The 17,635-nt window shown below is 43.5% G+C and overlaps 1 pseudogene; it reads left to right on the top strand.

The window, feature by feature from the left end:
* Positions 1 to 392: 392 nt before the first annotated feature.
* Positions 393 to 17,419, top strand: LOC118356663 (annotated as a pseudogene).
* Positions 17,420 to 17,635: the final 216 nt, after the last annotated feature.

Below are 17,635 nucleotides of genomic sequence, written 5' to 3'. Positions count from 1 at the left end.
GGGGGTGCTGGACAGAGAGCGGGGGAAGAGCTGGAGCAGCACGGAGAAGGAGAGGAGGAGAGAGGGTGGGCCCAGGGAGAGGAACAGGGAGCGAGAGGAGGGGGTGCGAGGGAGAGAGGAGGGCAGAGGAGGAGGGAGGCCTGGGGACAGGGAGGGAGGGGGAGGGAGAGAGGGAGGGAGCGAGGACGGGCGGAGGCGTGGAGGGAGGCTGAATTCTGTACATTGCAAAGCCTACAGCCTGAAAGGAAACATTCCTCCCTGGACGTCAAGAGGAGATCTGAAAGCACCCTGGACCTGCAGACAGATCCCATGAGGTCATGAGGGATGAGATGGAGAGGCAAAGCCACAAAGAGATGAAGTGAAGGCTTCTCAGAGGTCTGCGGGAAACCCTCATGCCCACCGCGGACAGGCACGAGTCGGGAACGCCAGTGACAGGTGGGAGGGAGTTAGTCACGCAGCAGTTGCACGAAGACCTAACATGACAGGGCTTTGCACATTGGCCCACAATGCTCACTCTGCACATCCAAAGAGCCCAATGGGCTCCTAGCAGAAGGCACGCTCCAAAGAGACGCCCAGGCCACTGGACCAGCATGGCAGAGATGCATCTTTCGGCAGCCTACAGAGGTGGGACTGACCAACCACACACCGGGGATCCTCAGGGAGAGGAAGAGCCCGCTTCCCCTTCGGATGCGTGGAGGCCAGAAGGCGGTGCGTGATACGTTCGACAGGTTCAGAGAAAAAGTACTGTAACGTGCAGGTGACGTTCGGCACCAATACCCAGAAAATGTTCACAAGACATAAGGAGAAGGAGTGGGAGAAGGAGCCCGTGGGTCGGGAGGGGTGGGGCTGGGATGGAGGTGGGAGGCGGGGCTCTATGCTAAGGAGAGTCCGGCCTGCCGAAATGAAGCGGGTCCCTGAGTTCGTTAAGTCAAGCTGCTAGCCTGAAATAAGGCATCCCCGTAGAGTACATCATTACAAACACCAGAGCAGGATTTGAGTATGGAAGTTGGGTTGCCTATCTGGCCCCAAAGACAAATCCGTCCAAGCAGGCATCCGTCTGCATTCCTCGGCTGAGCACGCCCAGAGCTCTATCTTGTATGCTGTATGATGCCCTTCCGTGGAGTCATGACAGACAGCCGGGAGGAGGCCCCTTGCGCCTTACGCCAACCAAGTCCATGTTATTAGCTGACCTGGGTCCCCCCAGGCTAAAGTGTTCGCTGCAACTGTGAGTGGGGAGAGCCCCCAAAAGGCGCGTTCAACATAGACGCGGTAAAGCACTGTGCTAAAGTGAAAGAAGCCAGTCCCAGAAGAAGGCCTACTGGATCGACCCCCCATGTGTGCGGAAGCTGAAAGTTAAGTCCGAGGCATGCAAGCGACCACAGGCAAGAGTTGAGGTTACGGGATGAACGGGGTAGGGGAGGGTTGGTGGGAGGGCGCAAGGGGGAGGTGTCGGCCCGAAGACCCACGTCCGACAGGGGCAGGAGTTCTGCAGACCCAAGGTGCCTGGTGCCTGCAGGAAAGCATACTTGGCTGTGGCCCTAGCGTGTGGATAAGCCAAGCGTTTGCAGAGAGATTTCAGAACGAAGTGGGCAGGAAGGACTCTGTGGGCCTGACGGACACCCGCATGACCTTGACGCTACCTTGTGTACCTCCCTTACGTACAGCACTCAACTAACTTCTCCTAGGCCGAGCGGAGCTCAATCCAACGGTGTCAAAGATGTCAGGGTTCACGTGTCCCGAAAACATGAATCAGACTCCAGTGGAGGAAGTAACAAAGGAATTGCGGATGGGAACAGGCACGGGGTACGCAGAAACCAAGTAGTGCAAGGGCGGACGCGAGACTGCCCTGGTCAGTAAAGAGGGTAGGCAACAACCCGGTAAGGTGTGCACGACAGCAGAACGTTTTGCCTTTGAAAAGCTGCCCACTTCTATGCCCCGTGCAAGAGACTGACCTTAGGCCTGAGGCCACAGAGCGGTTGGAAACGGGAGGACGGAGGAAGAGGAGGGACCTTATGCCCTAAGCGAGGCTGCTGAGATCCCTGCCCCTCGCTGACCTGCGGTACGGTGCATGGCTGCTCGTCTGTACCCAGGGAGGCGTCACCCCGCACGATACGGTAAGCGTAGGGAAGGACTCCTCGGGGCTCACCAACGATTAGAACCGCACAGCCCCCAACCCTACACCGCCCGCCCATTGGAGGACAGAATTCCGATCCCAAAATGGAAGGAACGGGGTCCAATCCACAGGCAGACAGACTCAGAGACAGGAACTCTCACAACAGACCCAAGTCAGGCCAACTGCCCGCAGCTGGAGCAAAACAGTGAGACTTGCAAAGCCCAAGGCACTTATGGGGGCACAGCTGTGCCCTTCCAGGACTCAGGCACGGATGCGAGAACTGAGACGTGACGGCACAGGCAGGGCCAGGCCAAGACACGCCAAGGCAAGGCACGCTCGGGAAGACACAGAAACACGGGCAAAGTGGGACGCCCGCGATTCACCCCTTACGCAGACAAGAACTTGAAGATCCGGAGAGGCAAGGGACCTTAAGCAAGTGGTTCAGACCCACGGAGCCAGAACGCTTGTGAATTCCTGAGGCCGTCCTCACCGATCTCAGCACTCTGGGTTACAGGAGTTTTGTTCCCTTAGTGCCCGGGGTCTTGCCCGTGCCGCTTCGAGGAAATAAGAGGTAGACAAGACGAAGAGCACTGGGCAGCAGGGCAAAGTTTATTGAGCCAGAGTCCAAAGCTCCCCAATAGGGCTGCCAGGTTCCCGTTCAGACTTGGGGTTTCTTATAAGCTCTTTCCAGGACCTTGAGAGTGGGCCCCCTGTGGATTCGCTGCCAAGGTGTTGCCAGTCAGGGCTTGGATCACGCCCCCATCTCTCGTGCTGATGGGTCTTGTGGCCTGACATCTTGATACTAAGTGCCTCAGCTCGTGACAGCGACCAAAGTGTCATGGTTAGTGGCTTTGTTTTGGGTCGTGCAGCAAAGGTCACACCTGCAGAGCCTGCTAGACAGGATGCGATCTTGGTCTTTTCCGAACAGTCAAATGGGACGCTAGCGGAGTTTGTCTGAGCTCTCCTGGCTCCCTGCTTTCCTTTAGGGGACCCTGGCCCCGACGCCCACAGTGTCCAATTGACTCCTGACATCTGGGGCTCCCTGATCTCCCAAATCATCCCCCCCACCCCCGCCTCACCCTTCTTACTGGGCCAGGACTCAAGGTCACGCCATTGCCTGAACGTTGGCCGGAGATGCTAAGAAGTAGGGGACACTGTGCCCACCTCTCCCCCTAATCTTTACCGCCTCAGCAACACCCTATCAAATGGCACAAGTGTAGAGGACTACCCTGTGGTCCCCCGAAATGACCCAGCCTAGGACCCCTTCAGACCGTGCACCAACATGGGACCTGTCCCATTCCCGTTGCAGATTTTGAGGTCACACTTTCATCTGAGCCGCAGAAGCAGAGCCAGGGGCCAGCAGGCAGGTACCCCGGCATTTACAGACCAAGAAGCTGAGAAGGCCAGTCTCCCCCGTAGTCCAAGAGAGCCAAGCCTTCCCTCCTAGAGCCTCAGACGCCTCCGCCCACCCTGGAAGGTGCAAGGCTAGGTCCTACAGATCATCAAATCCACAACCTGACACTGGACAGGCGATCCGTACTGCCTACTGAAAGGGACAAGAAGCATCCGGGAAGTTTGATTGCCACACCCTCCTCCGGGAAAGAGCCGCTGCACTTCCCTGAAGTTGTGGAGAGTGGATCCTCATGGGGTGGTGCGCAGTGGGGGGCAGGAAAGTTAGTATCACCCCCTCTCATCCTCAGGGCTGCTGCCCTTGCAGCCACTTTAGCTGGGGAAGGAGAAGAGCCTCGTGGGGCAAATGCTCACATCTCCCCACTATGCTGGCAGTGGACTCAGTCCTCTGCCAGCTTCCCTAGGCAGAGGTGTCTCAGGTAGGCAGATGCCCGCTCGGGGGAGGAGCACCCCAGGGGCTCACCTCACCACCTCCCGGGTGCGGCTTGCGACAGGTGCTCTGTATGCTCCAGGTCCGTCCATGGGCCTACGCACACAAGGCTAAAGGAGATCAGCCCCACGTAACCATGGGACAGACAGCACACGGGCCCGGCCCTTGCACTTACTAAGCGTGCTACCCCTGCCCCTCCCTTCTGACTGTCTGCAATCTGGCGGACCCTAAAACAGGGCCCTAGGGAAACAGGAGGCTAGGGATCCTGGGAGAGTATGGTTGCAACAGTGTGTGAGTGTCAGGACATGTGAGTGAAGGAGCCTGTGGGTGGGTGGGTGAGTGAGTGTGTGCCTGAGTGAGGGGCCGAGTGGGCATTGTCAGGGGATGTGGGTGAGTGAAGGAGTGTGGGTGGGGCGGTGAGTGGGAGTGAGTGTGTGTGTCAGCGTGTGGGAGTGCCTGAAAGAGTGTGTGTGTATGGGGGTGTGAGTGTGCACCTGAGTGTGCATCTGAGAGTGTGTGTGTGTCTTTTGTCACAGGTTAGACCCTCGCCTTGGGTCCTGTGCCCAAAAGAGAGTGCCATCCTTCCTACCTTTGCACGTCACTCTGTCCCCTCTCCCACCATCCCTCCATACAGCTTGATCCACACTCACTATCATTGTTGCTGGTCCTGAGAGGCTGACTGTGTCAGCAAGAGCCTGTGCTCATTCCTAGGCCCAGGAAGAGCACCAGCGCTGGGTTCAACTGAGTAATGAAACTTGGGTTCTCCCCCTGCCTCCCCCGTGGCATATGCAGTGGATGTGTCTGAGGACACCCACGAGGGAGCATCCCTGGAGGACTGTCATCTATATCGATCAAAACTGCGTCCTGGACATGTTCGGCCCTGGCTCGTCGCTCCCTTTCCTTGAACTCTCTCATTTCCCCAGGGAAGAGTTGGGCCCCAGGTAGGTGGCTTTGGTCTCATTTCCTCTCCCTGCCCAGCACCCACACACCCCCAGGGGAAGGACCTCTGCCCCGTGGGATGCAAGACCCCGGGCGTGTTTCACCTAGCCTTCTGGGCAAGTCTACGGGCACAGCCATTCTACAGGCTAGTGATGCCCAAGAAGAGAAGTAAAACACCCACACAACATCAATTCGTTATCAATTCCTTTTATAAAATCTTTTATAATTTTCATCTTTACAGTCATCTTCCATCCCTTCATTGTATCAACCCTTATTTTGTACATATATGTCTTTCTTCCTTTAAAATTTTAGGAGACACTTTCTTCTAAAAGAACAAAATACGCCCAAAATCTAGTGTGTGGCACTGAACTATGCACTAGCCTGATCGTATTTGATCATATTCTGTTTTTTTGTTTTGTTCTGTTTTGGTTTGTTTTTATCTTTTCCTTCTTTTTTCTTTCCTTCCCTTTCTTTTCCCCCGGTTTCAGGTCCTTTCTGATTTGTATAGAGTATATTTGCTGGGGATGTTGTTAACCTGTTAGCATTTTGTTCTCTCATACATCTCTTCTCCTCTGGACAAATGACAAGACAAAAAAATCACCTCAGCAAAATGAACAAGAGGAAGTACCATCTGTCAAGGACCAACTCAATATGGATATTAGCACGATGTCTGACCTAGAGTTCAGAATCATGACTTTAAAGATATTAGATGCGCTTGAAAAAAGCATGGAAGTTATTAGAGAAACTCTTTCTGGAGAAATAAAGGAACTAAAATCTAAGCAAGTCGAAATCAAAACGCTATTAATGAGGTGCAATAAAAAATGGGGGCAGTAACTCCTAGGATAAATGAGGCAGAAGAGAGAATCAGTGATATAGAAGACCAAATGATGGAAAATAAAGACGCTGAGAAAAAGAGAAACAACTACAGGATTATGAGGGCAGAATTCGAGAGATAGGAGATACGATAAGACGAAACAACATTAGAATAATTGGGATCCCAGAAGAAGAAGAAAGAGATGGGCAGAAGGTATATTGGAGCAATATACCTCTCTTATAGAAGAGAAATTCCCTAACGTACGGAAGGAAACAGGCATCAAAATCCAGGAGGCACAGAGAAACCCTCTCAAAATCAATAAAAATAGGTCAATACTCCGACATCTAATAGTAAAACTTACGAGTCTCAGAGACAAAGAGAAATTCCTGAAAGCAGCTCGGGAGAAGAGATTTGTAACCTACCGTGGTTGAAACATTAGATTGGCAACAGACCTATCCACAGAGACCTGGCAGGCCAGAAAGTACTGGAATGATATCTTCAGAGAACTAAACGTAAAAATATACAGTCAAGAATACTATAGCCAGCTAGGTTGTCATTGAATATAGAAGGAGAGATAAAAAGCTTCCAGGACAAATGAAACCTAAAGGAATTTGCAAACACGAAACCAGCCCTCCAAGAAATATTGAAAGAGGTCCTCTAAGCAAAGAGAGAACCTAAAAGCAGCATAGAGCAGAAAGGAACACAGACAATATACAGTAACAGTCACCTTACAGGCAATACAATGGCACTAAATCCATACCTTTGTATAGTTACCCTGAATGTAAATAGGCTAAATGCCCCAATCAAAAGACACAGGCTAGCAGATTGGATTAAAAAACAAGTCCCATCAATATGCTGTCTGCAAGAAAGTAATTTTCAAACCAAAGACCCCCAGATTGAAAGTGAGGGGGTAGAACAAATTTACGATGCTAATGGACACCAAAAGAAAGCTGGGGTGGCAAGCTTTATATCAGACAAATTAGATTTTAAAACAAAGACCGGGATAAGAGATGAAGAAGGAAACTATATCCTACTTAAATGGTCTATCCAACAAGACGATCTAACAATTGTAAAAATCTATGCCCCCAACATGGAGCAGCCAATTATATATGGAAATTAATAACAAAAGCAAAGAAACACATTGACAGCTATACAATAATAGTGGGAGACGTTATCACCCCCTGACTGAAATGGACAGATCATCTAGGCAAAAGATCAATAAGCATATAAGGCCTTTAAATGAAACACTGGATGAAATGGACTTCACAGATATATTCAGAACATTCCATCCCAAAGCAACGGAATACACATTCTTCTTTAGTGCACATGGAACATTTTCCAGAATTGATCACATCCTAGGTCACAAATCAAGTCTCAAACGGAACCAAAAGATTGGGATAATTCCCTGCATATTTTCGGACAAGAATCATTTGAAACTAGCACTCAATCACAAGAGGAAAGTCGGAAAGAACTCAAATACATGGAACCTAAGAGCATCCTAATAAAGAATGAATGGGTCAACCAGGCAAATAAAGAAGAATTAAGAAAATTCATGGAAACCAATGAAAATGAAAACACAACTGTTCAGAATCTTTGGGATACAGGAAAGGCAGTCCTGAGAGGAAAGTAGATAGCAATACAAGCCTTTCTCAAGAAACAAGAAAAGTCTCAAATACACAACCTAACCCTACACCTAAAGGAGCTGGAGAAAGAACAGCAAATAAAGCCTAAACCCAGCAGGAGAAGAGAAATCATAAAGATCAGAGCAGAAATCAATGAACTAGAAACCAAAATAACAGTAGAACAGATCAACGAAACTAGGAGCTGGTTCTTTGAAATAATGAACAAGATTGATAAACCCCTGGCCAGAAGTATCAAAAAGAGAAGAGAAATGATCCAAATCAACAAAATTATGAATGAAAGAGGAGAGATCACAACCAACAACAAAGAAATACAATTATAAGTACATATTATGAGCAACTCTATGCCAGCAAATTAGATAACCTGGAAGAAATGGGTGCCTTCCTAGAGATGTATCAACTCCCAAAATTGAACCAGCAAGAAATAGAAAATCTGAACAGACCTATAACCATAAGGAAATTGAAACATTCATCAAAAATCTCCCAACAAACAAAAGCCCAGTGCCAGATGTCTTCCCAGGGGAATTCTATCGGACATTTAAAGAAGAATTAACACCTAATCTTCTGAAACTGTTCCAAAATATAGAAATGGAAGGAAAACGTCCAAATTCATTCTGTGAGGCCACCATTACCTTGATCCCCAAACCAGACAAAGACCCCATCAAAAAAGAATTACAGACCAATATCCTTGAAGAACATCGATGCAAAAATTCTCACCAAAATACTAGCCAATAGGATCCAACATTACAATAAAAGAATTATTCACCATGACCAAGTGGAATTTATCCCTGGGATGCAAGGATGGTTCAACATCTGCAAATCAATCAATGTGATACAATACATTAACAAAAGAAAGAACAAGAATCCCATGATCCTCTCAAAAGTTGCAGAAAAAGCATTTGACAAAGTACAGCATCCCTTCTTCATCAAAACTCTTCAGAGTATAGGGATAGAGGGTACATACCTCAATATCATAACAGCCATCTATGAAAAACCTACAGCGAATATCATTCTCAATGGGGAAAAGCTGAGAGCTTTTCCCCTAAGGTCAGGAATGCGGCAGGGATGTCCACTCTAACCACTGCTATTCAACATACTATTAGAAGTCCTAGCCACAGCAATCAGACAACAAAATGTAATCAAAGGCATCCAAACTGGCAAAGAGGAAGTCAAACTCTCCCTCTTTGCAGATGATATGATACCGTATGTGGAACACCCAAAAGACTCCACCGCAAAACTGCTAGAACTCATACAGGAATTCAGTAAGGTAGCAGGATATAAAATCAATGCACAGAAATCAGTGGCATTCCTATACACCAACAACAAGACAGAAGAGAGACAAATCAAGGAGTCGATCCCATTTACAATGGCAACCAAAATCATAAGATAACTAGGAATAAATTTAACCAAAGAGGCAAAGGATCTGTACTCAGGAAACTATAAAATACTCATGATAGAAATTGAAGAAGACACAAAGAAATGGAAAAACGTTCCATGCTCATCGATTAGAAGAACAAACATTGGGAAGATGTCACTGCTACCTAGAGCAATCTACACATTCAATGCAATCCCCATCAAAATACCATCCACTTTTTCCAAAGAAATGGAACAAATAATCCTAAAATTTTTTGGAACCAAAGAGACCCCGAATAGCGAGAGGAATTTTGAAAAAGAAAAGCAGAGCTGGCCGCATCACATTTCCAGACTTCCAGCTCTATTACAAAGCTGTCACCATCAAGAGAGTATGGTACTGGCACAAAAACAAACACATAGATCAATGGAACAGAGGAGAGAGCCCAGAAATGGACCCTCAACTCTATGGTCAACTCATCTTTGACAAGCAGGAAAGAATATCCAATGGCAAAAAGACAGTCTCTTCAGCAGATGGTGTTGGGGAAATTGGACAGCCACATGCAGAAGAATGAAACCGGACAATTTCCTTACACCACACACAAAAACAGACTCCAAATGGTTGAAAGACCAAAATGTGAGACAGGAGTCCATCAAAATCCTAACAAAGGTAGCAACCACTTCCACCTCAGCCACAGCAACTTCTTCCTAGAAACATCTCCAAAGGCAAGGGAAGCAAGGACAAAAATGCAATATTGAGATTTCATCAAGATAAAAAGCTTTTGCACAGTCAAAGAAACAGTCCACAAAACCAAAAGATAGCCAAAAGAATGGGAGAAAATATTTGCAAATTATATATCAGATAAAGGGCTAGTATCCAAAATCTATAAAGAACTTATCAAACTCAAAACCCAAAGAGCAAATAATCCAATCAAGAATTGGGCAGAAGACATGAATAGACATTTTTCCAAAGAAGACATCCAAATGGCCAACAGACACATGAAAAAGTGCTCAACATGCTCGGCATCAGGGAAATCCAAATCAAAACCTCAATGAAATACCACCTCTCACCAATCCGAATGGGTAAAATTAAAAAGGCAGGAAACAATAGATGTTGGCGTGGATGCGGAGAAAGGGGAACCCTCCTACACTCTTGGTGGGAATGCAAGCTGGTGCAACCCCTCTGGAAAACAGTATGGAGGTTCCTCAAACAGTTGAAAATAGAGCTACCATACGATCCAGCAATTGCACTACTGGGTATTTACCACAAAGATACAAAGGGAGGGATCCGAAGGGGTAGGTGCACCCCAATGTTTATAGCAGCAATGTCCACAATAGCCAAACTCTGGAAAGAGCCAAGATGTCCATCGACAGATGAATGGATAAAGAAGAAGTGGTATATATACACAATGGAATATTATGCAGCCATCAAAAGGAATGAGATCTTGCCATTTGCAATGACGTGGATGGAACTGGAGGGTGTTATGCTGAGTGAAATAAGTCAATCAGAGAAAGACACGTATCATATGACCTCACTGATATGAGGAATTCTTAATCTCAGGAAACAAACTGAGGGTTGCTGGAGTGGTGGGGGGTGGGAGGGATGGGGTGGCTGGGTGATAGACATTGGGGAGGGTATATGCTATGGTGAGCGCTGTAAATTGTGCAAGACTGTTGAATCACAGATCTCTACTTCTGACACAAATAATGCAACATATGTTAAGAAAAAAATAAAAAGAAGAAGATAGCAGGAGGAGAAGAATGAATGTGAGTAAGTCGGAGGGGGAGACGAACCATGAGAGACGATGGACTCTGAAAAACAAACTGAGGGTTCTAGAGGGGAGGTGGGTAGGGGGATGGTTTAGGCTGGTGATGGGTATTAAGGAGGGCACGTTCTGCGTGGAGCACTGGGTGTTATGCACAAACAATGAATCATGGAACACTACATCAAAAACTAATGATGTAATGTATGGTCATTAACATAAAAATAATTTTTTTTAAAAAAAGATCGCAAAGACAGAAAACTTATTCTTCAATATAGCTAAGAAGATACAATCTATTCTATTCCTGTTTTCTGAATAAAATGGCTCATTTCTTTTATCTTTATGGAGGTAAGGTTTAAAATTTAGAGTCAGATGACATTTGAATTAGGCCGTCTTTCCCTAAATCCCCAAACTCTCCTTTTCCTACTTGATGAAACTTTTCTACATTTAATGTGATTTCTGCTTTCTGTTCCTCCCATTAACTCGCTGTTTTCTCTACATATACACCCCTTTTTTGTAGCCATAAATAATCACTAGGCACTCCCAAAAAATTGCATGTGGATAATTAACGAAATGCCCTTAAATATAAATACACATCTTTACAATTTTGCAACCAAAAATATTTGAATAAAATAATTGTACAAATTCAGGAACCTGCATCTGTAGGGAGTGTCTTTTTCTTTAAGATTTATTTTACTTATTTACTTACTTACTTACTTACTTACTTACTTACTTATTTGAGAGAGAGAGTTCGCACAAGTGGTGGAGCGGGGAAGGCGGGTAGGGACAGCATCTGAAGCAGACTCACAGCTGGGTGCGGAGCCTGAGTTGAGACTTGATTTCATGATCCTGACATCATGTCCTGAGCTAAAACCAGGAGTTGGATGCTTAACCAAAAAAGCCACCCTGGAGGGAGTATCTTTTTATCTTCATGAAATACTTACTGGTGTGAAAAATTTTATTACTTCCTGTTAATTCATACAATTCTTGTTTAAAAAGTATATTTACCTAAGATATCCTCCTAATGTTGGTATCTCTTTCTGAGGCATGATAAAATATGGCCATTGGAAAAATAATTCATTGCTTCTACACATATTGAAAAGACAAAGCAGTCACAATATTATACCATGAATCTACAGAATTTCTTACTGTAGGTGGAGTATGGTTATTCCTAGACAGAAAAAGGAACTTTTCACTCAATATTAAGATTGCCTTACAAATGTACATTCAGTTGGTTGGGCACAAAATTTACCACACATAATGCTTTTGTATAAATACGTTGACTGTTGCAATAAAAGCAATTTTCCCGAGACGCATAGAAATAGATTTTATTTATAACACTGTCAAGTTATTTTTCATCTCCGACTCTTTAGGGTCTCATTCATGGTTGATCTCTTGACATCTCTTAAAAACTTTTACTTCCTGACTAACTAACAGGTATTTACAGACATATCAAACAAAATCATATTTATTCCACTAATATGAATATGAAATATATTTGATAGTATTTAACACAGAATACTTACATAAGAGACACAGATAAGTTAACTTTATATTCAGAAACCTAATTACATTTTAGGTCAGTAATAACAACAGATTCGGCCCAATGTTAAAAAATTGAGGCCAAATAAACTTTATGTAAAAATAACCATGTCAAAATATAAAATTCAAGGGCAATTGTATCTTTGTAATATTGTATCACATTACCTAATTCTTTAATATTTTCAACACCTTAGGACAAAATCCTTTAAACATAACTTTCCTTCCCCTCTGACCTGGCCCAGGACAACCAGTAACTTGTGGTCTCAATGTCTTTCCTTATATACAGGTTACACAGATTTAAGTTCCAAATCATCAGGGCTTTTTAAATCTTTTGTTTTACTCATTTTTGGCAGTTTTCATTTACTAGCTTTTATATTATTGGCACCAACCTAGTAAGAGTGTGTTTAGAAGAAGGAAATGATTTTATATCAGGGGCTAAATATAATTACGTATTTATTTCTTTAAAAAATTTTTTTAAAAAGTAGATTTTGTACATACTATTTGTTTGGCCACTGTCTACATAACTTTTATTTTAACTACTTTATTTTAACCAAATGAATTTCAAAAGTAAATACTGGGCTTCAATTGCTAGGAAACAGGCATCTTGTGATGTCTCAGCTACTCAGGTGGTGGATCATTGGGATGGTTTGGATAGTTTATTGTGTAGGTCAGCCAGGGCGGCATTTAAAGCTGCAGTGTTCAAAACCATGCAGATCAGAAACATAGCTGAAAGAAAACTTATTTGAGACGGCACATGATTCTTCAGAAATTCAAGATGATTCTCCTAAAGATGAATCAACTGGTTCCGCAGCCTCCATTAGCGCTCCTTTGTGTGATCACACATTCACTGGAGATGTGGACCTGAGGTCTATGATTGAAGAAAACGTTTTTCAGACCTTGTCAGGAGGATTCTTGATAAAAAGACCACGTTACACATTCTGTGTCTCTGAACTAGATGAAGATAATGATTTTCTTTGACCTTTCACAGGAAGCTTCGGAAAATAGTTGAAAATGATCAATTCAAGTCAATTCGGTGGGATGAGAAGGGAACTTCTATAGTGATTGATGAGGAACTCTTCAAGAAAGAAGTTTTGGAGAGAAAGGTTCCTTTCAGAATATTAGAAACTGGAAGTATGAAGAGTTTGTTCGCCAGATTAATCTTTATGGATTTAGTAAAATGCCACAGAGTTTTCAAAGTTCTCCTTCTCTGGCTGACTTTCTAGCAGAGAAAAAAGAAGTTTCTGTTTTAAGCAAGGTATTCAAAATATGTTATGACTTATATACAAAATTTATAAGATTTTACCTTGAATGGCAATAAATAGATTCCTATATATAGGCTAAAGTCAGATTTTTAAATTTTAATATTTTTCTAAAAATTAAGGCCAGCTTAGGCATGAAACATTCAGGGTTATTAAAATTTTGGTAGTATCTTTGACACTTACCGATGAACTTCAATTTAAATAAGGTCCTGAAGCCACTTAAAGTGCTATTCACTGTTATTTGTAAATATATAACACAGTTTCACGAACCGTAATTCAATAAATAGTTAAATTATTCTTCACTGGAAATTTTCTTTCTAGAGTACCTCACAGTTATGTACACTACAGATAATGAGTTTGACTTGAGGAAACTAGCATCACTAGTTATCACTGCATGCACTGATTTTTAGTTTCCAGTTTCTTGGCCATTATGCAACCTGGCTATTCTGGTTAATGCCACTATTAAGGCTTTTTTCTGTTCTGTTTCATCAAAATATAGGATTATTTCTCTGCCCGACATAATATCTTCTCCATCTTCTGCTTTGACAAGTCATTCCCTGAGAGAATTTGCTACATACTTACTAGCTCTGTGTCTATGGTGGAATCCTAACTAGTGTGCATTAAATGTCAAAATTCATTCCCTTGGCCTCTGAGATCACTGGAATTGGGATGAAATACAGACCTGAACAACACATTCTTGTCATCATACTGCATCAACACATATTTTCAAACTGTGTCTACACAGTGAAAATTTGCAATCATTACTCTATAAGGAATCCTGAATTCCTCCTGGAATTTCATGAGAATACCATGATCATCTATGCACATATGCCTTTAATCACAATTATTAGTTCTCAGATGTGTAATTATAGAGAAGATAGTTTAACAACATGGTTAAATGCTATACATAAATGTTTCCCTTTTTGGGGGGTCAACAGTTGTTTTTTGATTTTATTATGATATGTTAGTCACCATACAATTCATCACTAGTTTTGATGTGGTGATTCATGATCCATTGTCTGCATATAACACCCACTGCACCATGCAGTATATGCTCTCCTTAATACCCGTCACTGGGCTAAGCAATCACCACTGTCCTCTAAAGTCCTGTTTGTTTCTCAGAGTCCGTATTCTCTCATGGTTCATCTTCCCTCTGATCACCCCCCCTTCATTTTTCCCTTCCTCTCCTAATGCATATGGCCCTTGTTTTCACTACATCTGTGTCTGTGGGGAAAATACCTAGGAGTGCAATTCCTGGGTCATAGGGTAGCTCTATTTTTAAAATTGTGAGGAAGTTCCACACTGTTTTCCAAAGTAGTTGTACCAACTTGCATTCATACACAGTGTAAGAGGGTTCCGCTTTCTCCTCAACCTCTCCAACATTTGTGGTTTCTTTCCCTGTCCATTTTTGCCATTCTAACTGGTGTAATGTGGTATGTCAATGCGGTTTTGCTTTCAATTTCCCTGATGGTTAATGATGATGAACATTTTTGCATGTGTCTGTTAGCCATTTGTATGTTCTCTTCAGAGAAGTGTCTTTTCATAATTCTGGCCACTTTTTGACTTGATTATTTGTTTTTTGAGTGTTGAGTTTGAGAAGTTCTTTATAGATCTTGGATACCAGCCCTTTAACTGGAGTACCTTTGCAAATATCTTCTCCCATTCTGTGAGTTGCCTCTTTGTTTTGTTGACTCTTTCCTTTGCTGTGCCAGAAGCTTTTTCTCTTGATGCAGTCCCTAACGTTCTTTTTTGCTTTTGTTTCACTAGCTTTTGGAGATGTATCTTGACAGAAGTTGCTCTGGGTGATATTAAAGAGGTTATTGCCTATGGTCTCCTCTAGGGGTCCTCTCTGCCTCTAGGATGCGAATTTTTGTTTCATTCCTCAGATTAGGGAAGTTCTCAGCTCAAATTTGCTCAAAAACAATTTTAGTCCTCTCCCTCTCTCCACTCCTTCTGGGATTCCAATTATTCTGACTTTGGAAAGCTTCATGGTGTCACTTATTTCTCTGAATCTATTTTCATGGATTCTGGGTTGTTTTTCCCTGGCCTCCTCTTTTCCCTTTTTATCTATTATATTGTTTTCCAGTTTGCTTATTCGTTCTTCTGCCTCACTTACCCTAGCTGTTAGATTATCTAGATTGGATAAGATCTCATTGATAGCATTTTTAAGTTCTGCGAATTCAGTTTTCATTTCTGCCCTTAGAGATTCTATGTTACCCTTGATTGATTTCTCCATTCTAGCCATTGTCTTCACAATTGCTACCCCGAATTCTCTCTCCGAAATTTGGTTATATCTGCATCCATTTGTAAATCTGCACCATAAGTCATAATCTCTGAGTCTTTTCTATTTGAGAGGTTCCTCCTCCTAGTCATTCCGTTGATGGATGTTTGAGGGAAAGTAAAGAGTCCAAACTATTACCAGAATCCAAGCAAGATGCACCTGTTTTCTTGGGACCTTAGGATTGAAGACCTCTTGTTTTCCCAGCCTGTCTTCCTGGGGAGGGACCTGCATTGCTGTTACTCACACAAACCTGTTTGGGCAGAGTTGCACTGACCACTGTGGTGGGGGATGGGCTCAGCGGGAATCACTTTTAGGGGCTTTTGTTCTCTGGCGGCTTTCCCTGGAGGCTTTCCACATCTCTCCCCCAAGTCAGAGCAGAAGAGAACATTTCCAACCCTCTGCCTCATGGCAGAGAGACCACAGTCAGTTCTTCAGTGAACTCCCCAGGCCATACGTCACTGTTTCTGTCTGTGTTGCTATAAACTGCAGGGTCCTGGGTTGTGCAGCCCTCTGCAGCGCCCCTAGTCCTACCTCCAGGTCGGAGCATATCTCTACCCTTTGTGCTTCTAAAACAGCCGGCTGTTCCCAGTTCCCAAGAGAGACCCCACTGCTCAGGGTTTCTGCCCAGGGGCTGTCCTAAAGTCCATTCCCAGCCGCTACTGGTCTGTGAGGCTCTGCCCCGTCCCCAGCGCATGAGGTTGTCGCACACCAGAGTGTAGGATCCCCATGGCCAGGCAGCTTCCTGCTGCCATTTATCCTTCAATATCTGCCCGCCAAATCAGGGCTACCCGCTTAGTACCTAAAAACCAACGGCCTGCGATATTCTGTTCATACAGATCCAGATCTTCTTACATCTCAATCTGGTTTCGTAGTTGCTCAGAGTGGTCTGGTAGATATCCAGCTCAATTCCGGGGACCAGTTGAAATAGGGTCCCCTAGCCCTCTGCCATCGTTCCTCTCCTATCAAGTGCTGAATCTTGATCTCAACTCAGCTCTTGATCTCAGGGTCCTGAGTTCAAGCCCTAGAATGCATCTCTTATAGAAAGCATAAATTTGGATTACAGTTTTTCCATTATTGCAAATAATGTATTTTAAGTACTCTGATTCATGTAAATTAATTTTATTTTATTTTAATTTATATATTCATTTTTTAATTGTTAATGATCTTTTTATTTACTAAAACCCAAGCACCAGCCAGGGCGTGTATATCTTCTCTCCATATAGTCACACACATTAATTATTATATTAATTTCATCTGTTGAAGAAATCTCTCCTCAGGGTCTACTCCAGAGACCTCTATCTTACTATATAGTCTTTAATGGCCACTCTCTGGACTTGGTATTGAACTATGATCTTGAGGTCTCTTTCATTACCTTGGGGATTGCTTTTGCCTCTGACTTCACTTGTGTTTCCCAGTTCCTGATTTGATGTCTTCTTCCTTTTCCAATACTGCCTTGTGTTTTTGACCATTGTTCAGTAGCTTCCCAGAAAAGGGTGCACGAGTGATATTTTTTTTTTGAAACTTTGAATGAACATATTTTTGTTCTCTTGATGGTTTGGCTGGTTATAGAATTCTAAATATTTTGAAATTTCTTAATGATGTGGCTTTGGATATATTTTTAATTCACCTGTAATTGGGTGAATTAAAACCTCTCAATCTGAAAACTTAAGTTCTGGGGCAATAAAAATATATATACTTTGATCATTTCCTTCTCTTTATTTTCTCTTTTTTTTTCTGGAACTTTTAGCATTATGTTGAAATCTCTGGATTGGTACCCTAATTATCTATTCTCTTGTCTCTCTTTGTTTTTGCTTTACATCATGGGAGTTTTTCTGAATTTAATCTTCCAACTTTTCCATCTAGTTTTTCCGCTTTTGAACATGCTTTCAATTTTCAAAAGCTATTTTTATTTTTTGAATGACTCTTTAATACCACAAATTTTTTATCCATTTATCTGTTGATGGAAACTTCGGTTGTTTCAGCATCTTGGCTATTGTAAATAAATGATACTGCTGTGAACATGGGGTGCAGTTATCTCTTTGACATAGGGTTTTGGTATCTTTTGGGTATATTCACAGAAGTGGAACTGAAGGA

Source organism: Zalophus californianus, chromosome Y, assembly GCF_009762305.2.
Source record: "Zalophus californianus isolate mZalCal1 chromosome Y, mZalCal1.pri.v2, whole genome shotgun sequence".
In the NCBI taxonomy this organism is placed as follows: domain Eukaryota; kingdom Metazoa; phylum Chordata; class Mammalia; order Carnivora; family Otariidae; genus Zalophus; species Zalophus californianus.
This window is presented reverse-complemented; position numbering and strand designations above follow the sequence as displayed.